The 18,205-nt window shown below is 37.0% G+C and overlaps 1 protein-coding gene across 1 annotated transcript in view; it reads right to left on the minus strand.

The window, feature by feature from the left end:
- LOC150107865 (ribosome biogenesis regulatory protein homolog) overlaps positions 1–18,205 on the minus strand; it is a 285,588-nt gene that overhangs the window by 139,314 nt on the left and 128,069 nt on the right. The gene's annotated exons all lie outside the window — the stretch shown is intronic.

The following is an 18,205-nucleotide window of genomic DNA, read 5'->3' on the forward strand; positions in this document are numbered from 1 at the left end:
AAGGGAATATTCTAGAAGGTGTAGGATTAAGGCAATACCTTGCCGCTAGTAAACAGCGTATTTTTGGCTCCTTATAAGGACATCAAATTTTGTGTGTGTGTGTGTGTGTGTGTTCTACATGGAAACGCTCAAGGTCAGTGCTAGGTGCACCGGCAAAAGCACTGACAAACAAATGTCTGCTGCCAGAACGAATAGGATTTAGGGAGTGTTGGAGAAAAACAATGGAAAGGTCAGTCAGAGAAAAGAATCAAGGGATTTCACCGAAATGTTCGGGGTTCCCATATCTCCGAGCAAGGATTCGTAAGTGAGTGAATAAAAGGCGTTGGCGAAAAGATCGCGGGATCGGTTCCAGAAATTTTCATCAGTGATCCAGAGGTCGTCAGCAGTTATCCGTCAGATGTACGTCATCGGGAACGCGACTTCAGGAGAAATCATGCCAGTGATCTAAAAGAAATATGACGGGAGCCGATAAGACAGGCAAAGCTGATATTTGATGACGAATTGACGAATCTTCGCCGGGAGCTATTGTCTGAGAGAAGAAATTGCTCGGTTAGTCCAACGCGCATGCAAGCATTCCACAAGCCGATAATCTTCGCCTATAGTGCAGCAGGACAGAGCATCCTAGAAGCATCAGTAAAATCTATCGCCGGCGTAAAGGGGGAAAGAAAACCTGACACGAAAGAAAAAGGAACAGAACTCCAGTGTGAAGCCAAATCCATAAAGGGTAGTCGCCACCAAAGTGAGTGTATCTGTTTATCCAATTTTCTTGAGTTTTTAGGAGAACTTTTATTAGTGGACTGTAAAGTAGAGGCTGAGCTAAATAAGCATAATTAACAGTTGAAGATTAAAAAGTAAATAATTGTCAGGAATTTGTATGTGTAATAAATCAGAGTGTAACTGTTTGCCAATAGGAAAAAATCTGCCTATAGAATATTCCCGCATAGAGAGGAAGGAGCATTTGCGTGTAAAAGTTTGGTTTATGTGCATGATAATTAAGAGTTAACAGTTAAGTAATATCTACCATAGCTCAGCGTAAATAATTTGAGTTATAATGAGAGAATTAGTTATTTATATGACATAATTTGTATGAGTGAATGGGGGAATTTAGCTAATTGATTTATATAGATTTCAATTGAGATGTTTTATTCTATTACTGCAAACTTAGTGTAAATTTTAGAGCCTATTAGCAGGAACCTAGGAGAAAGGATAGATAGTAGACACGACTGGAGAGATATTAATTAATCAGGGGTAATTTGGATGTAATAGAAAAACTACTGCATGCATTTTACAATTCTTATTACTAAAAAAACGAACATCTGTGGCGCAGCTTTTAATCAGATAAATTTTCTGGTATTCAAAGAATAAGAAGACAAATGCGGAAGACAGTATAGCATAAACAGATATTAAAGAGGTACCAAAGAGTGATAAGGAAGAATAGTTAGAAGTACATACTAATTATTGCATTAACATATATATTTGAAAATACACCCCAAACATCACCAGAGTTAAAGATTCGTACTATCAACATAAGAAGCCTGAATGGCAAAGAAATGGAGCTAGCTGAGGAATTAGATAAGTACCATATCGACATTATAGGGGTGACTGAAACAAAAATGACGAAAACTGGTGAATCTTTCTGAGCAATAAATACAAAATGTTATATTCAGGCAATGACAATCAAGGAAAACAAGGCATAGCCATAATATTCAACACAAATTATGAGGCTAATCATCTTGAATGGCAGTCAGTCTCAAGTAGAGTAATGTGGACAAATATGAAAATGGGAAACTGGACAATGAGACTTATTTGTGCCTATGATCACACAAAAGGTACTACTACGGTAGAAGTGGAGGAATTTTTTGATGCTTTAGAAAAAACAACTGACACAATGAAAAAGGAAAACTTGGTACATGATGGGGATCTAAATAGCAGAGTAGGAAATGATTGTGAGACATACAAAAATATTTTGGGAAAATTTGGAGAAAAGAGCAAAGCTAATAATAATGGCAAATATCTGTTCGATTTCTGCTGAGGACATGGACTGGTTATTACTAACACCATGTTCCAACATAAAAATGTGCATAAATTCACATGGAGAGAAGAGGCAAGGAATAAGAAAAGTCTCATTGACTATGTTATTGTTGATAGTGATGTTTTCTCCCTTGTGCAGGACACCAGAGTGTACAGAGGACTTGAAATTGGAAGTGATCACTATTTAGTCTTGAGCAGGATAAAATTGAATTTCATATTGAAAAGAATAACATGTAAGAAAGTTTTAAAGCGAATAAAAGTTGAGCAGCTCTCAGATGTGAACTGTAGACTAAAATACACAAAGCTTATTGAAGAAAAAATGAAAGAGTTTGAGAACAGGAATCAAGCTTGGATGGAGATTCAGTGGCAAGCCTTGAAGAAAGCCCAGACTGCTACAGCTAGAGAGGCATGTGGTGAAGCTGTCTGCAAGGATAGAAAAATTAGAACTCCATGGTGGACACAGAAAGTTAAAGAGGCAGTAAAGGAAAAGAAGAAAGCATATCAAAAGTTTCTGGCAATTAAGTCAGCTCGTGCTCTTGGAGAATACAGCCACAAATGCAAGAATGCTAAACAGTACGTAAAACTAGCTAAACAAAAGTCATGGGAGGACTTTGGCAAGAATATAGAAAATAAATATCAAGAAGGTGGCAAAATATTTTGGAGGTTGTTGAAGAAGCTTAGGAATGGAGGAAAAAGTGCTGTAAAAGGAGTTAGAGATGACAAAGGTGACATGAAAACGGGAGAAAAAGATATCCTTGAAGTATGGAGTAATTACTTCGAAAAACTGCTAAAATGAAACAAACAATGATGACATTACAATGGTAAAAAACAATGACCAGGCATGCAGTCAGAAATACATATCCATACTTGAAGTAGAAAAAGCAATCAAAGGCATGAAATGTGGAAAGGCAGCAGGAGTAGATGATATTTGACCAGAAATGCTGAAGTATGGTGGTATAAAAGTCTTATAGTGGCTGCACTGCATAGTTCAAAATGCCTGGACAGAGGGACGAATTCAAGATGATTGGAGTAGAGCTCTAATAGTACCCATATATAAAAAAGGAAATAAAACTGAATGTGAGAATTACAGAGGTATTTCCCTACTAAGTGTTCCTGGCAAGATCTATGCAAGTATACTTGAGAAACGGTTGAGAAGAATTGTGGAAGAAAAGGTGGGTAAAGAACAAGCTGGATTCAGGCCAAATAGAGGCTGTCAGGATCAGACCTTCAGTTTACGACAAATAGTGGAGAAATCATGGAATATAACAAAGATCTGTATTTAAGTTTTGTCGATCTGGAAAAGGCATATGTGCTACAGTTATATGGTGTCAATGGGACATTATATCAAGCAATTCTTAGTCTTCAATTGAGTTGTAAGTCAGCAGTTAGAATTGAAGGAAGTATAGGAAGATGGTTTAATGTTAAATCTGGTGTGAGACAAGGATGTACATTATCCCCTCTGTTATTCATTATCTATATGGATCACATTATGAAGGAAAGTAGTAATAAACATGATATCAAAATTGGAGATGTTAATGTCAGCTCTTTGCTTTATGCGGATGATGTTATACTTCTAAATAAATCTGGTACAAATCTGCAAGATTCTCTGACTAAATTGAATAACTGTTGTAATAGATATGGTATGGTCAGCAATAAAAAGACAAAGAAGAAAATAGGCAGAATCATTGAAAATGTCAACTGTGTTGTGAACGGGGAATCTGTGGATCAAGTAACACATTTCAGCTACTTAGGCACGGTTTTTAGTGAAGATGGTAAATTAAATATAGAAATAGACAACAGAATCAGCAAAGCTGGTATGGTGGGAAGTCAATTGAATAAATTGATATTGAATAAGAGAGAAATTAGTCGGAACACTAAATTAGCTGTATACAAGACAGTGTTCAGGCTTAGGTGTTTGATTGGTTCAGTGCCATGGCATGTACAACTGCAAGGACTAGAAGTTGATAGTGCATGGGAGGTAGTTAAGAAGTGCTTGCATGAAGCAATGGCTGACTGTATACCTAGAGTCCGAATAATAAACCAAGTAGGGGTTAAATGGATGAATAACACCATTAAGCTTGAGTTGCAAAAAAAGAAACAACTATAGAGGGAATTTAAGGAGAAGGGTGACCGGCAGGCACATGAACGGTATAAAGCACAGGCCAGAAGGGTGACGAGTGTGGTAAGAAAAGCAAAAAAGGATTACGAAAGAACATTGGCCATGCAGGCTAAAGAGAATCCTAAACAGTTTTTTAGATATGTAGCAAGTAAAAGGAAAAATGTACATGGCAGATTGATTTTAAAGAATGCCGATGGTAAGGAGGTAACTGAATCAGTTGAGATAGTTGAGTTACTGAGTGAGCACTTTGCAAAAGTATATCATCCAGGTGGTGACATTGCAGAAACGAATAAACCAGTAGATTATATGGGAATTGTGGTTAATGAAGTGGAGGTGAGTAGTCTATTGCATAACCTCAATGTCAATACATCTGTGGGATTGGATGGTATACCAGCTCGTGTTGTACGAGAAGCAGCTAAAGAATTGTCAGTACCCTTGACCATTTTGTTTAATTTGAGTCTCGGGTCTGGGTTAGTCCCGAGCGGGTGGAAAGAGGGGAAAATAGTTCCACTGCATAAAGGTGGTTCCAAGACTGCTGTAGTAAATTACCGACCGATTAGCATATCAGGAATCATTGTCAAGGTCTTAGAGAAAATAGTCAAGAGGAAAATACAAGATTGGATAGAAGAAAATGGGATACTGTATCGGGGACAGCATGGTTTTGTGAAGGGTAGGTCATGCCTCAGTAACTTGCTCACGTTTTATAACACAGTGACGGCTGAACTGGATAAGGGTAATGGGTTTACGGTGATTCTACTGGACCTTGCCAAGGCCTTTGACAGGATTCCACATGGAATTCTAATCAGTAAATTGCAGCATATGGGAATGGACATAGGGTTGGTGAGATGGATAGGAGGGTGGTTGACGGAGAGATATCAGAGAGTGGTTTACTCGGGAGTAGAGTCCACAAGACGGCCTGTGACTAGTGGTGTGCCACAAGGATCTGTTCTTGGACCACTGCTGTTTAATTTGTTCATAAATGATATAGGAAATGATCTGAGAGGAACAGTTCATTTGTTTGCGGATGATGCGAAGTTGGGTAGGGCAATAGTGAATGCAGATGACGTCAAAATTTTGCAGGATGATTTGGATAGATTGGAGGTCTGGGCTAAGGAAAATGGATGTAAGTTTAATGTGGCAAAATGTAAGGTTATGCATTTTGGGGTGAAAAGATTGGCGGCAGTTTACTGAATTGGTGGAACCGTGCTCCAGGAAATTGATGAGGCACGAGATTTAGGAGTGTTGGTAGATAAGGAATTGAAATTTAGGGGACACATTGCAAAAGTGACCAAAACAGCTCATCAAATCACTTGGTTGCTGAAGAATACGTTGACTAGCAGAGACAAGCAGGTTATTGTTCCTCTGTATCGAGCCTTGATAAGACCCAATCTAGACTACTGTGCTCAGATTTGGTCACCTAGGTTTCTTCTTGATGGGGAGGAGGTGGAGAGGATCCAGAGGCGAGTGACCAAGTTGATAGCAGGTCTGTGGAATGAACCGTATGAGAACAGGTTGAGGATTTGTGGGTTGCAAAAATTGGTTGATAGGCGGAGGAGGGGAGATATGATTGAGACATTCAAATTACTGAAGGGTTTCTATAAAATTAATTCAGAAGATATTTTTGAGAACAGGGCTGGTTGTGGGAGGACTAGGGGACATCCATGGAAACTGGGCAAAAGTGTGGTTAGTAAAGGTGTTAGAGCTGGGTTCTTTACTTTTAGAGTAGTGAATGAGTGGAATGCGCTCCCTGAGTCTGTAGTGGATGCTGTGACAGTGAATGAGTTTAAGGCGAGGTATGATAGGTACTGTATGAATGTGAAATAGTTGTGATGAATATGATTTGGGGCCTCCCTCGATGAGTCCAATGACTCCCTGGAGTTGCCCGTAATAATAGTAATAATAATAGTAATTAAAGATAAGAACTAATAAAGAATAATAAGATATATATATATAATAAGAAGAATAAATAAATAAAGCCCCCCCCCACGTTTACAATGGCACAGCCGGTAGAATAATAAATAATAATAAAAATAGCCACCCCCCTCATTACAATCATTAACAGTTGAAGAATTGACTAATTGTAATGGCATCTTACTATTATTAACTATTAATGGCTTAAACTTCTAAACTGCATTTGAATAAATTTTGTTCCAATGTCCTTTATCAAAATTTCTTTTACATTTTATAGAGAAATTTTTCAAGTCATAAGAGAATGAAGCTGATATAAGGAAAACATAGTCCTTGAGATCTAAATAGCAGAGTGGAAAATGATTATCACACTTATTTATTGTAGAAATTTCATCCAAATAACATAAGGCATCTTCGGAACAGGTGTTCATTCAAATCTGTTAATGTTTACGAAACATCAACAGGTTTAAAAAGAACTATTCGATAAAGGGGACAGATGTAGGTCATTGGATCTGTTAACTTAAGACAACAGAGTAAAGGTTCACATGTTTCTTTATAAAATAAACATGTTCTATGAGGAAACAACTTTTATTAAGGACTCTTGTTTTGTTCTGATGAACTCTATGCTGAGTGCAGAGAGCATGCTCAACAAGTCCAGATTATTATTATTATTATTCAGGCCTCCATGGAGTCAAAAGACACCGTGGGAGGTCCTTCTTAAGAACATAAAGTCTGTCAAGACTCATCGAGGGGGGAGGTCCCCCCCCTAAGAAACACAAAGTCTATCATACCACTCCTTAAATTCATTGACCATTCTCGCTCTCACCACTCCATAAGGCAATGCATTCCACGGTTCAATCACCCTCCATGCAAAGAAACCACTCCTCACTCTCTTGCTCACAGTTTCCTTTCGTAACTTTCAGGGATGGCCTCTTGTCATCACTCCTTCCCGCTGTTCAACCAAGCGAAAGAACTCCCCAGTGTCAACCCTGTAACCACCTCTCAACAGTTTAAAAGTTTCAATCATATCACTTCTCCTTCTTCTTCTATCCACCAAACTCTGCAGTCCACATTCCCTCAGCCGATCCTCATAACTATCCTTGTACAGTCCTGAAACCATCTTTGTCATTTGTATCTCCGTATTTGTATCCATTCCACAGTTAATTTATCCCCTTCAAATCCTGGGGACCAAATCTGAGAACAATAGTCCAAGTGTGGTCTGATCAAAGACTTATACAACGGAATGATGACCCTCTTATCTCTGCAGGTCAGTGTCCTCATAATTGCAGCAATCCTCTGTGTTACCTTCACCACCTTTGCAATATGTCCCCTAAACTTCAGGTTTCTATCAATCATCAACCACATATCTCTTGTCTCCCCTACTTCCTCCAGTATAACTCCTCCCATAGAATGCAGCATCCCATCTATGTTTCCCAAACCTCAAGAGCTTACATTTTGCTGCATTAAACTGACACCCCCCATTCATTTGCCCATCTATCTAGCTTATTCAAATCCTCTTGCAGGGCAACCACATCTGCACTATTACTAATAATCCTTCCCAGCTTCGCATCATCTGCAAACAACTGAATATCCCCTTGCAATCCACTGGCAATGTCATTGATATAAAGGTTAAACAATATAGGTTCTAGTACTGAGCCCTGTGGGACCCCACTTGTAACCCTCTGCCTCCTTGAAACTGCTCCACCATACACAACTCTCTGATACCTATCACACAGCCAATCCTGAATCCAGTTGACCAATCTGACATCCAGAACCATGTGCTGCAACTTAAATATCAGCTTGTGATTGTTCTGGATAATGATATTTAAGATAAGACTTGGGTTCTTCTAGGATCTAGATGAATAAAAACAGATCTTCCAGTTTGTGCAAAATAAGTTAAGCCTCAAGAACAAGAAATCTAGTAGATGCCTGGAAAACCCAGATGTGTCATTATGCAAAGCAAGAAAGCTGGAGATTTTTCTGATGCGGCAAAAAAGCAACAAAAATATTCATTGGTTTTAAAACTTTTTCTATGCTTTCAGAAATGCCTTACATATAAAGGATAGGAATGCAGTTTATTTCTTCTGCAATAGAAGAGGCAGAGATACCATAACTGATAAATACTTTTTTGATGAAAGAATCTTTAAAAGCATTTGTTAAAAAGATAGATTTAATATGATATAATTCTTTCTGTAAAAGTTTGTCAGAAGAACATAAAGAATGAGCACACAATCTAATATGATCTTAAGAGTTCCAGCCTTTGGACAAGAATGATGGTGACATTCAGAATATAATGGACTATGCGACTCTTCTTCCTGAAAAACTGGAAACTGTAAGCTTCTATCTAATTGACGAAGAATTATATCTAAAATGGTTATTTGGTTTTCTATTTCTTTGTATAAGATGAACTGGATCCTGGATAAGGTGCATTTAAATAACTGTTCCTTCAATTTGTTCATAAAATTTGTTTTTAAAGGAGAAATAACCATAAAGAATAACAAAATCAAGTAGTTTAACAATATCTGAAAGAAATTCAGTGGTGTCTGATACGAGAATATTAGTAAACATAGATACAATACTTAAACTGATCATAACATCAGAAGTGCCTGGATGAAGATGACAAATTTTACTATTAAAATCCAAACTGCTTTTGATATATTAGTAGAAGATCTTACAGTAGAAGTCACAGGTTCTAATGTGGCTTATGAGTGAATCAAATTTGGGCTTTAAATTATTACAAGAAGAATTAAAAATGCATTGGTAAGAAGTTGATGAAGTGCAAAGAATAATGTTAAAAAATTCACTACTGATATAAATTCTATAGCAATCTTGATAGAATCAATTTCCCTATTTAAGAGTGTTAAAGATTTTTTAGCTTTGTAAAGTTGATAATTTAATAGTGACCTACAAGTTCTCAAGTAAATCCAATGTGCTTTAGGAGACCTATAATTTTCTTTTATTTTACAAGTAGGAATAACCTGAACCTTCTTACAATGTTTCAGAAATGTGCTGTTAATGTAGAAGAACATGAAACAAAAGCTACAAGTGGATGGAATTGATACAGAAAATGTAGAACAGTTCACATATTTGCTATTTGGGAAGTAAAATAACATGATTTAGACAGTAAAAAAAAAAAAAAAATAAAGATCAGGATTGCAAAGAGAAGAACAAATCTGAAGGCCATGGATAACATCTGGAAAAGTAAAGTGATCAGCCTGCAAACAAAACTAAGAGTACTGGAAATGTACATCTTTAGTGGTGTACTGTATGGATCTAAAATGTGGGTAATAAATAAGGATTCAAGAACAAAGAATTTTGGAATTTGAAACAACTTGTTACATGAAGATTCTAAGAATAAGAAGGGTACAAAAAAATCACAAATGAAGAGCTCTATCGGAAGATACAACCAAAGGAGAATCTAATGCAGAAGATAAAACGGTAGCTACAATTATTTGGACACATCTGCAGAATGAGTGAGGACCGTTAGTTCCACAGGTTCTCCATTCACAACACAATTGACATTTTCAATGATTCTGCGTATTTTCATTGTCTTTGTCTTTTTATTGCTGACCTTCATACCATATTTATTACAAGTTATTCAATTTAGTAGGAAATGATTGTGAGACATACAAATATATTTTGGGAAAATTTGGAGAAAAGAGCAAAGCTAATAATAATGGCAAATATCTGTTGGATTTCTGCTCAGGACATGGACTAGTTATTACTAATGCCATGTTCCAACATAAAAATGTGCACAAATTCACATGGAGAGAAGAGGCAAGGAATAAGAAAAGTCTCATTGACTATGTTATTGTTGATAGTGATGTTTTCTAACTGGTGCAGGATACCAGAGTGTGCAGAGGATTTGATATTGGAAGTGATCACTATTTAGTCTTGAGGAGGATGAAATTGAATTTCATATTGAAAAGAATAACATGTAAGAAAGTTTTAAAGTGAATAAAAGTTGAGCAGCTCTCAGATGTGAACTGTAAACTAAAATACACAAAGATTATTGAAGAAAAAATGAAAGAGTTTGAGAACAGGAATCAAACCTGGGAGATTCAGTGGCAAACTCTGAAGAAAACTGATGGATTCTGAGAGAGAGAGGCATGTGGTGAGGTTGTCTGCAAGGATAAAAAAATCAGAACTCCCTGGTGTACACAGGAAGTTAAAGAGGAAGTGAAGGAAAAGAAGAAAGCATATCAAAAGTTCCTTTCAAATAAGTCAGCTTGTGCATTTAGAGAATATAGCGACAAATGCAAGAATGCTAAACACTGTGTAAAACTAGCTAAACAAAAATCATGGGAGGACTCTTTGGCAAGAACTTAGAAAATAAATATCAAGAAGGTGGCAAAATATTCTGGAGGTTGTTGAAGAAGCTTAGGAATGGAGGAAAAAGTGCTGTAAAAGGAGTTAGAGATGATAAAGGTGACATGAAGACGGGAGAAAAAGATATCCTAGAAGTATGGAGTAATTACTTTGAAAAACTTCTAAATGAAACAAGCATTGATGACAGCACAGTGATAAAAAACACTGACCAGGCATGCAGTCAGAAATACATATCCATACTTGAAGTAGAAAAAGCCATCAAAGGCTTGAAATGTGGAAAGGCAGCAGGAGTAGATGATATTCGACCAGAAATGCTGAAGTATGGTGGTATAAAAGTCTTACAGTGGCTGCACTGCATAGTTCAGAAAGCCTGGACAGAGGCACGAATTCCCAATGATTGGAGTACAGCTCTCATAGCACCCATATATAAAAAGGAAAATAAAACGGAATGTGAGAATTACAGAGGTATTTCTCTACTGAGTGTTCCTGGCAAGATCTATGCAAGTATACTTCAGAAACGGTTGAGAAGAATTGGGGGAAGAAAAGCTTGGTGAAGAACAAGCTGGATTCGGGTCAAATAGAGGCTGTCAGGATCAGACCTTCAGTTTACGACAAACAGTGGAGAAATCATGGAATATAACAAAGATCTGTATTTAAGTTTTGTCGATTTGGAAAAGGCATATGACAAGATGCCAAGAGAGAAGCTATTCAATACGCTACAGTTATATGGTGTCAATGGGGCATTATATCAAGCAATACTTAGTCTTTATTTGAGTTGTCAGTCAGCAGTTAGAATTGAAGGAAGTACAGGAAGATGGTTTAATGTTAAATCTGGTGTGAGACAAGGATGTACATTATCCCCTCTGTTATTCATTATCTATATGGATCAGATTATGAAATAAAGTGGTATTAAACATGATATCAAAATTGGAGATGTTAATATCAGCTCTTTGCTTTATGCGGATGATGTTATACTTCTAAATAAATCCGCTACAAGTCTGCAAGATTCTCTGACTAAATTGAACAGCTGTTGTAATAGATATGGTATGAAGGTCAGCAATAAAAAGACAAAGACAATGAAAATAGGCAGAATCATTGAAAATGTCAACTGTGTTGTGAATGGAGAACCTGTGGAACAAGTAAAACATTTCAGCTACTTAGGCACAATTTTTACTGAAGATGGTAAACTAAATATAGAAATAGACAACAGAATCAGCAAAACTGGTATGGTGGGAAGTCAATTGAATAAATTCATATGGAATAAGAGAGAAATTAGTCGCAACACTAAATTAGCTGTATACAAGACAGTGTTCAAACCAGTTTTAACTTATGGATCTGAGAGCTGTGTAAGAAGTAAAACACTTGACCAAAGACTAGAGACTGCAGATATGAGAGTCCTGAGAAAGATTATAGGCATGAACAGATGGCATCAATGGCAATATCATATTAAAAACAAGGATATCAGGAAAGAACTTGACATTGTCAACATCCAGGAATGCGTTAGCAGAGCTAATCTAAGGTGGTATGGTCACTTAAACAGAATGGGCAAAGAAAGATTAGCAAAACAAGTGTTCTCTGCCAGGTTGGCAGGAAAACTACTCAGAGGAAGACCAAGATATAGGTGGATTGATACAGTACAAAGTGCCTTAGACGATAGAAATATAAGATCTGACAATGTTGGAGTCTTGACAAGTAACAGACTGATTAAGAGGAAAATTGTAGATAGGAAGTTAGTAATGATGTAAATTTTTCATGTAGTATTATCATATCCTGTAAACCCCTTTAGGGTACATGACAGGAATTTGATGATGATGTTTACATTCAATGATGAGAAATTTAAATTTGTCCATTGGCTTGGATAAAGGATTAAACCAAGAATATAATTTCTTGACATCTTTAATTTATATTTTCACTCAGTATGGTAGACTAACTAAGTACATGTAATACATTTATAGTTATTAATTTTAACTGAATGGTACTTACTACCTATTTAGTTTTAATTTCAATAACTGTATCATTTAATTTGGTCTTCAGTCTTCAGTAGCACACCAGAGATAATGACAGATCAGTAGTTAGACACATCAGTTTTTGCAATACAAAATTATGCTAAACTGAAGCCTTTTGGCTCTATATTTTAACGATATAGTTTAGCAATTTAGAGACTTTTTTCACCTTTTTGGGAAATTGTTTTCAGTCAGTAAGTTAGTATTTTCCTGTTATATCTGTTCTTCATTATTATGGTAATAACTCTCTTATTAGCTCCTGTAATTTTTTTTGGAGGTTAGTATTACTTTCAAGATTCTGTGGGGTCCAAAAACTCATTGCAGGATGTAAAACATTCACGAATGTACCCTTGCCATAAAGACATTGAATACCGCAGCACGCACTGTCCACTCTACTGCTACATTTGCTACTTTTCCTTTTCTACTTTTCACTTCCTTACTCAGGTGGCACTTGAATAGCTTCTAAGGATGCCCTCTCATTCTTCATCACTCATTATCCTATGCAATAATCCCTTTGTATCTGACAGGATCCTCTCAAAAACATATATAAGGGTGTTTATTGTACAATGAAACCTGGGAGAATTCGTGACTAAACAAACACATGTAACCACAGTAATAAGTTTTAATAAGTAAATATTTCATCATAAGTATCATAAGTATCAATGTAATCATGCACCCTAACTGCATGTTATTCATAGTATTGTTTGCATTAACTGTACTGATGATGTCCTTAGGATGATGAAGAAATATTTACTTATTACTGTGGTTACGTGTGTTTGTTTAGTCTTTATATAAGGGTGGTCTGAAAAAGTTCTCGGCCTCGACCATAGATGGCAACACTATCGGCACAATTTTTTTTTTCTAAGTTGATACATCTGTCATAAGCATCAATCTGAAATTGCAAGTCATTCTATCAAGTAGTTTATCTGCTTGAAATGGATCGTGCAGTTATAAAATTATTTGTAAAAGAAGATTTAACAAGTCTGAGCTGTTAGCCTAATGGCTGTGCACTTCGCCTGGGGAAGGGGTGTCCTAGGTTTGATTCGAGTCGGAGACGTGAGGAGCTGAAGGATTTTCCTCAGCCATAGCCAAGTTAGTCAGTCTTGAGCATGGACAGTAGCCCCCCCAGTTTATCTTGGGGTTTTTCATCCTGCAAAGCAGGCAAATTGGCCTTGAAAACTCACACTGCAGACATAGGATACACCGGGGCGTAGGGCTGACCACCTTATCCTGTGAACGGCTTGAAGTCCGATGATAATTACCCCTCAACACTGCAATGTAAAAGAGGTTAAAAGGAAGATGAGATGAGATGAGAAGGTTTAATGCCAAAAGAAATTCATTCGAAGTTCATAAAAGTTTATGGTCACTCTTCTCCTTTGTTTTTGACAATTAAGAAATGGGCTGCTGAGTTTAAACATGGCCATACCACCCTTGAAGATAATCCATGTGAAGGACATCCAAAAAGTTTAACACCACCAGAAATCACCGATCTAGTGCACGATATGGTATTGGATAACCGGCGAGCACAGTGAGTGAAATTGCTGAGACTATAGGCATTTCAAAAGAATGTGTAGGATATATTTTGCATGAAGAATTGCAAACGAAAAAGCTTTATGCAAGATGGGTGGTGCGCTTGCTCACAGCACATCAAAAATCTCTGAACAGTGATTGGAGCATTTTAACAATAAAACTGATTTTGTGCATCGATTTATTACTGTGGATGAGACATGGATTCACCATTACACACCAAAATCGAAACAGTGGACAGAAGCTGGTTGTTCAGTGCCAAAGAAGACAAAGTCGGTTCCATCAGCAGGAAAGGTCATGGCATCGGGATGCTAAAGGCATTGTGTTTATTAATTATCTTGAAATGGGTAAAACAATAACCGGGGAATTATTCCGATCTTTTAGCCAGACTAGATGAAAAAATTCATGAGAAAAGACCCGGTTTGCAGAAGAAAAATATCATCTTTCATCAGGACAATGCACCTGCCCACAAAGGTGTTTTGGCAATGGGAAAATTAAGGGATCTGCACTATGAATTGTTGGACCATCCACTTTACCCCAGATTTGGCTCCCTCTGACTTTTATCTCTTCTCAAAACTAAAACTCTTACTCGCTGGTCAGCGTTTTTCTTTGATTCAAGAGCTGTAGAGGGGTATTTTGCAGATCTTAGTGAGAACCACTACAGGGATGGGATAATGGTGCTGGAGCATTGCTGGAATAAATGTATTAGTCTTAAGGGAGACTATGTTGAAAAAATAAAAATAATTTTGAAATTATAAATTTGTTTTTTCATTGATAGGCTGAGAACTTTTCAGACCACCCTCATATGTCTCAATCATATCACCTCTACTTCTATCTACCAAAGGCTGTTGACCAGATTGCCTTAATCTGTCCTATTCACATCCCAGAGTCCTTTGACAGTGATTCACGTCTGTTTTCTCTCTCTCTCACTCTCTCCAATGTTTCTTTATTGTCATTATAACCAGGTGGCCAGATCTGTGCAAAGAAATCCAAATGTGGCCTGATAGAGTGGAATCTTTATCTTTATCTGTCAGTTTTTTACATTTATAGCAATTTTCTTCATATGTTGCCTGAATTTCACCTCAAGGGACATATCGTTCCATAATCCACCAAGACCACAAATCCTTACTTCCTCCACCTTTGGTCAATATGCATAACTTCGCACTTAGCAACACCAAAGGTCACCTTTATTCTTCAAAGCACCAATTTATTCAAATACTCTTGCAACATCACATCAGAACTTCCTGACATCGGCCTCCCTAATTTAGCACCATCAGCAAACAACTGAATATCTCCTCTCAAACCATGAACTGTATCACTGGTCAGTTGGCTGGTTTGGGATTTACTGCTGAGGCTGTAAACCCAAAACCAACCAACTCAGACTATGAAACCAATGTATCAAGTTTAACTGTGTGTTTTCTTCTGGCTGGTTTGTCTTTCTTGCAGGATGAAAAACCTAAGTTTCTGGAAGGAAAAATCCTTTTACCTCGGTATGAGACTCTAACACTGATAAATAAATTAAACAACAGTGGCCCTAGAACAATAACTTGTGGTATCCTACCCATCACCTTCCTTTAACACAGCAACCCCCCCTCCCCCCCCATACTCAACTCACTGGCTCCTATCAGTCAACTGCCTGTAATCAAGCTACCAACTAACTATCCATCACCATCCATCCTGCTGGATAGTCAGTTGGTAGCATGATGAAATGCTTTAGCAAAATCCAGATAAATCACTGCATAAGCATCCCCTCTGTCCAATACACTAGTTACTTATTATAAAATGTAATCAAGTTATTAAACCAATATCTCTCCTTAACAAACTTATGCTGCTCTCTCTCTCTAGAAAGATTACTAGGTTTTTGTGTGTTCTGTCTCTAATCCTACTACACATGAAATACACATTGGTTTTTCAGGTGTAGTAGGTTCTGGTGGTTCTGGTGCTTAGGCTTATACACTGATTATTATACATGATATTGTTTTGGGAGATTAACAATGTAGACTATATCATAACTAAATAAATTTAATTATAATTTCTAATATCATGGAAAAGTTAAATGAGCACCTTCAGGGGATTAAAACACTTGCATCAATACATGTAGGCACACTTCCATAAACGAGAACATATAAGAGAAATAAAAGGGGGCTACAATCCTAAAATTATGTTGCCTATTGGCTTTGGTTGAGTGTTCTTAGCCACTAGGCTGCTGACTGTCGATAGGTAACTTTTCCATACAAGAGGCAGTTTGATGCAACCACATCTGGTGCTTAGGACAGTTAGTGAGAGCAGAAGCTAATTTGAGGAAAAGCCTCTCAGTTTCATATTTTCTTTGGTGTTTCCTGGTGTACAGATGTACACCAGGGAATGGTAGGCCAAACATGAGGCATACTTTCATCTCATTCCGCAGCAGATCTTGTTAATCTTACCCACCTTTGGACACAGGTTATGGAAATATTTGGAGAAACTTCTGTGGTCATTTCTTGATATTTTAAAAGCACTTGATTGAATTTGGATCCTGGCCTTCTTACTAACATATCTTATGGTACCCACCTCTGACATGCACACACTCTGAGAATCGATTTCAAGCTTCCTCTCTGATCATTCACTGTGTCATGGTGAGTTGTTCCCTCTCATCTGATTTTGTCATCAATGCCACAGTACCCCAAAGCTTTGTGCTTTCACCAACACTCCAACATTGATGGAAGAATCAAAAGCTTTGCTGATCCATTCTTCTTCTTCGTTTACACATCTTGTAGTGCCCAAATGACACGCTTCAATATCTTGTATAGCCAATTCCATATAGATTGATCTTCTAACCATTCTCAAGTGGGATGAAGATAATTTAGTAAATTTTAATGCCACCAAAACAATCTTGCTTTATTTCCTGGAATAAAGACTATGCCTCAGTCCCCCTCACTTTTGATTCTGCTCACCAACCATGATCAAAGATCAGTTTCTCTTCTTGGGTTGATTTCACATCTAGTATATCTAGGCATAAATACATCAATGTCCATAACCTCTTCAACCCCAAGAAAGATATGGTATTGCTTTTATTGTAAACCATATCTCTATTCTGCTCAACTCCTAACACTATAAACACCAAGTCTGTCCAACCTCAGAATACTGTTTTAAAATTTGAGATGGTACACCAGAAACCTCTCTCAGAATGGGCAGCAGCTAGTCAACATCCATATGCAGTCGACTTCAAAGAAATATGTTAAACATATGCTTATCTTTTCTCTAATTGCTTGCCACACACAACAATGTTGTGTTATAAATCTTAAGACTTCTCATATATATATATAAAATAGATTAACTAATAGTGAACATAATAATAAGAAAATATAGTAACCAGAGCCATACGTTCAGGGTGTGCTAGGTATGCGGTGCACTTACGGAATAGCAATATCACCAATATTATATTTTTGCATTTATTCCTGTTAAAGACTCCCCTAATTGTTTCCAGTCTTCATGTAATTCCTAAAATTAAACACAATACACTAATGCTTCATGAAGAGGACACTTTTCGACATGTAACCATTGCATCACATTCTTGTTAATAGCCCAGGTGTGTAGTCACAAATACAGATGCCTTTGACCCCTTTGAACAGATGTACAAATGGCACAGCAGGTCAACTTGTTAGCATTTCAGACAAGTTTTTAATATATAATTTTCTATAAATAATTTATAACTTTCTTGCCCATAGTTACAATGGGAAATAGTGTTGACAATCTATTGAATGTCCTGTTTTCTGCCAGAGCTTTTGCAGATTGTACTTGAAGGAAGCCTCATCTTCCAAATTTATGGAACAAGCACAAAGATGCAAAAACTGACTACATGAGACAATTCTCTATTTCAGAATGTGTTTAACACATTGTCCCCCCACACTGTGCAGATTTGGTTACAATTAATTGATACATTAAAGTATTCAAAGTCATCGTACAATTAACTGCACTGGATCAATGAAGATGAGCGATGATGCACTATGCACTCTTAAAACTTGCCTCCTACTCGATAAATAGGTCTCAATTCAATATAAGATTATTATTATTATATAAAGTGTATGTGTATGTATGCACTTTACTGTTCATGTGAAATATCTGCTAACCTATGAATTTCATCTGCCATGTAATACTATCAGAACAAAAATTTTTTGTGGCAAATAATCCTGGGTGTAGCCCACACACACATTGCCAGACAGAGAATGCAACATATTCCAAAAACACAAGCTTGGAAAGCATGTGTTTTTGAAATACGCATAACAAATGGAATGTTGAATTATAATTA

Source organism: Typopeltis vanoorti, chromosome 3 (genome assembly GCF_054136105.1).
Source record: "Typopeltis vanoorti isolate ZY-2024b chromosome 3, IOZ_Tvanoo_1.0, whole genome shotgun sequence".
NCBI lineage: Eukaryota > Metazoa > Arthropoda > Arachnida > Uropygi > Thelyphonidae > Typopeltis > Typopeltis vanoorti.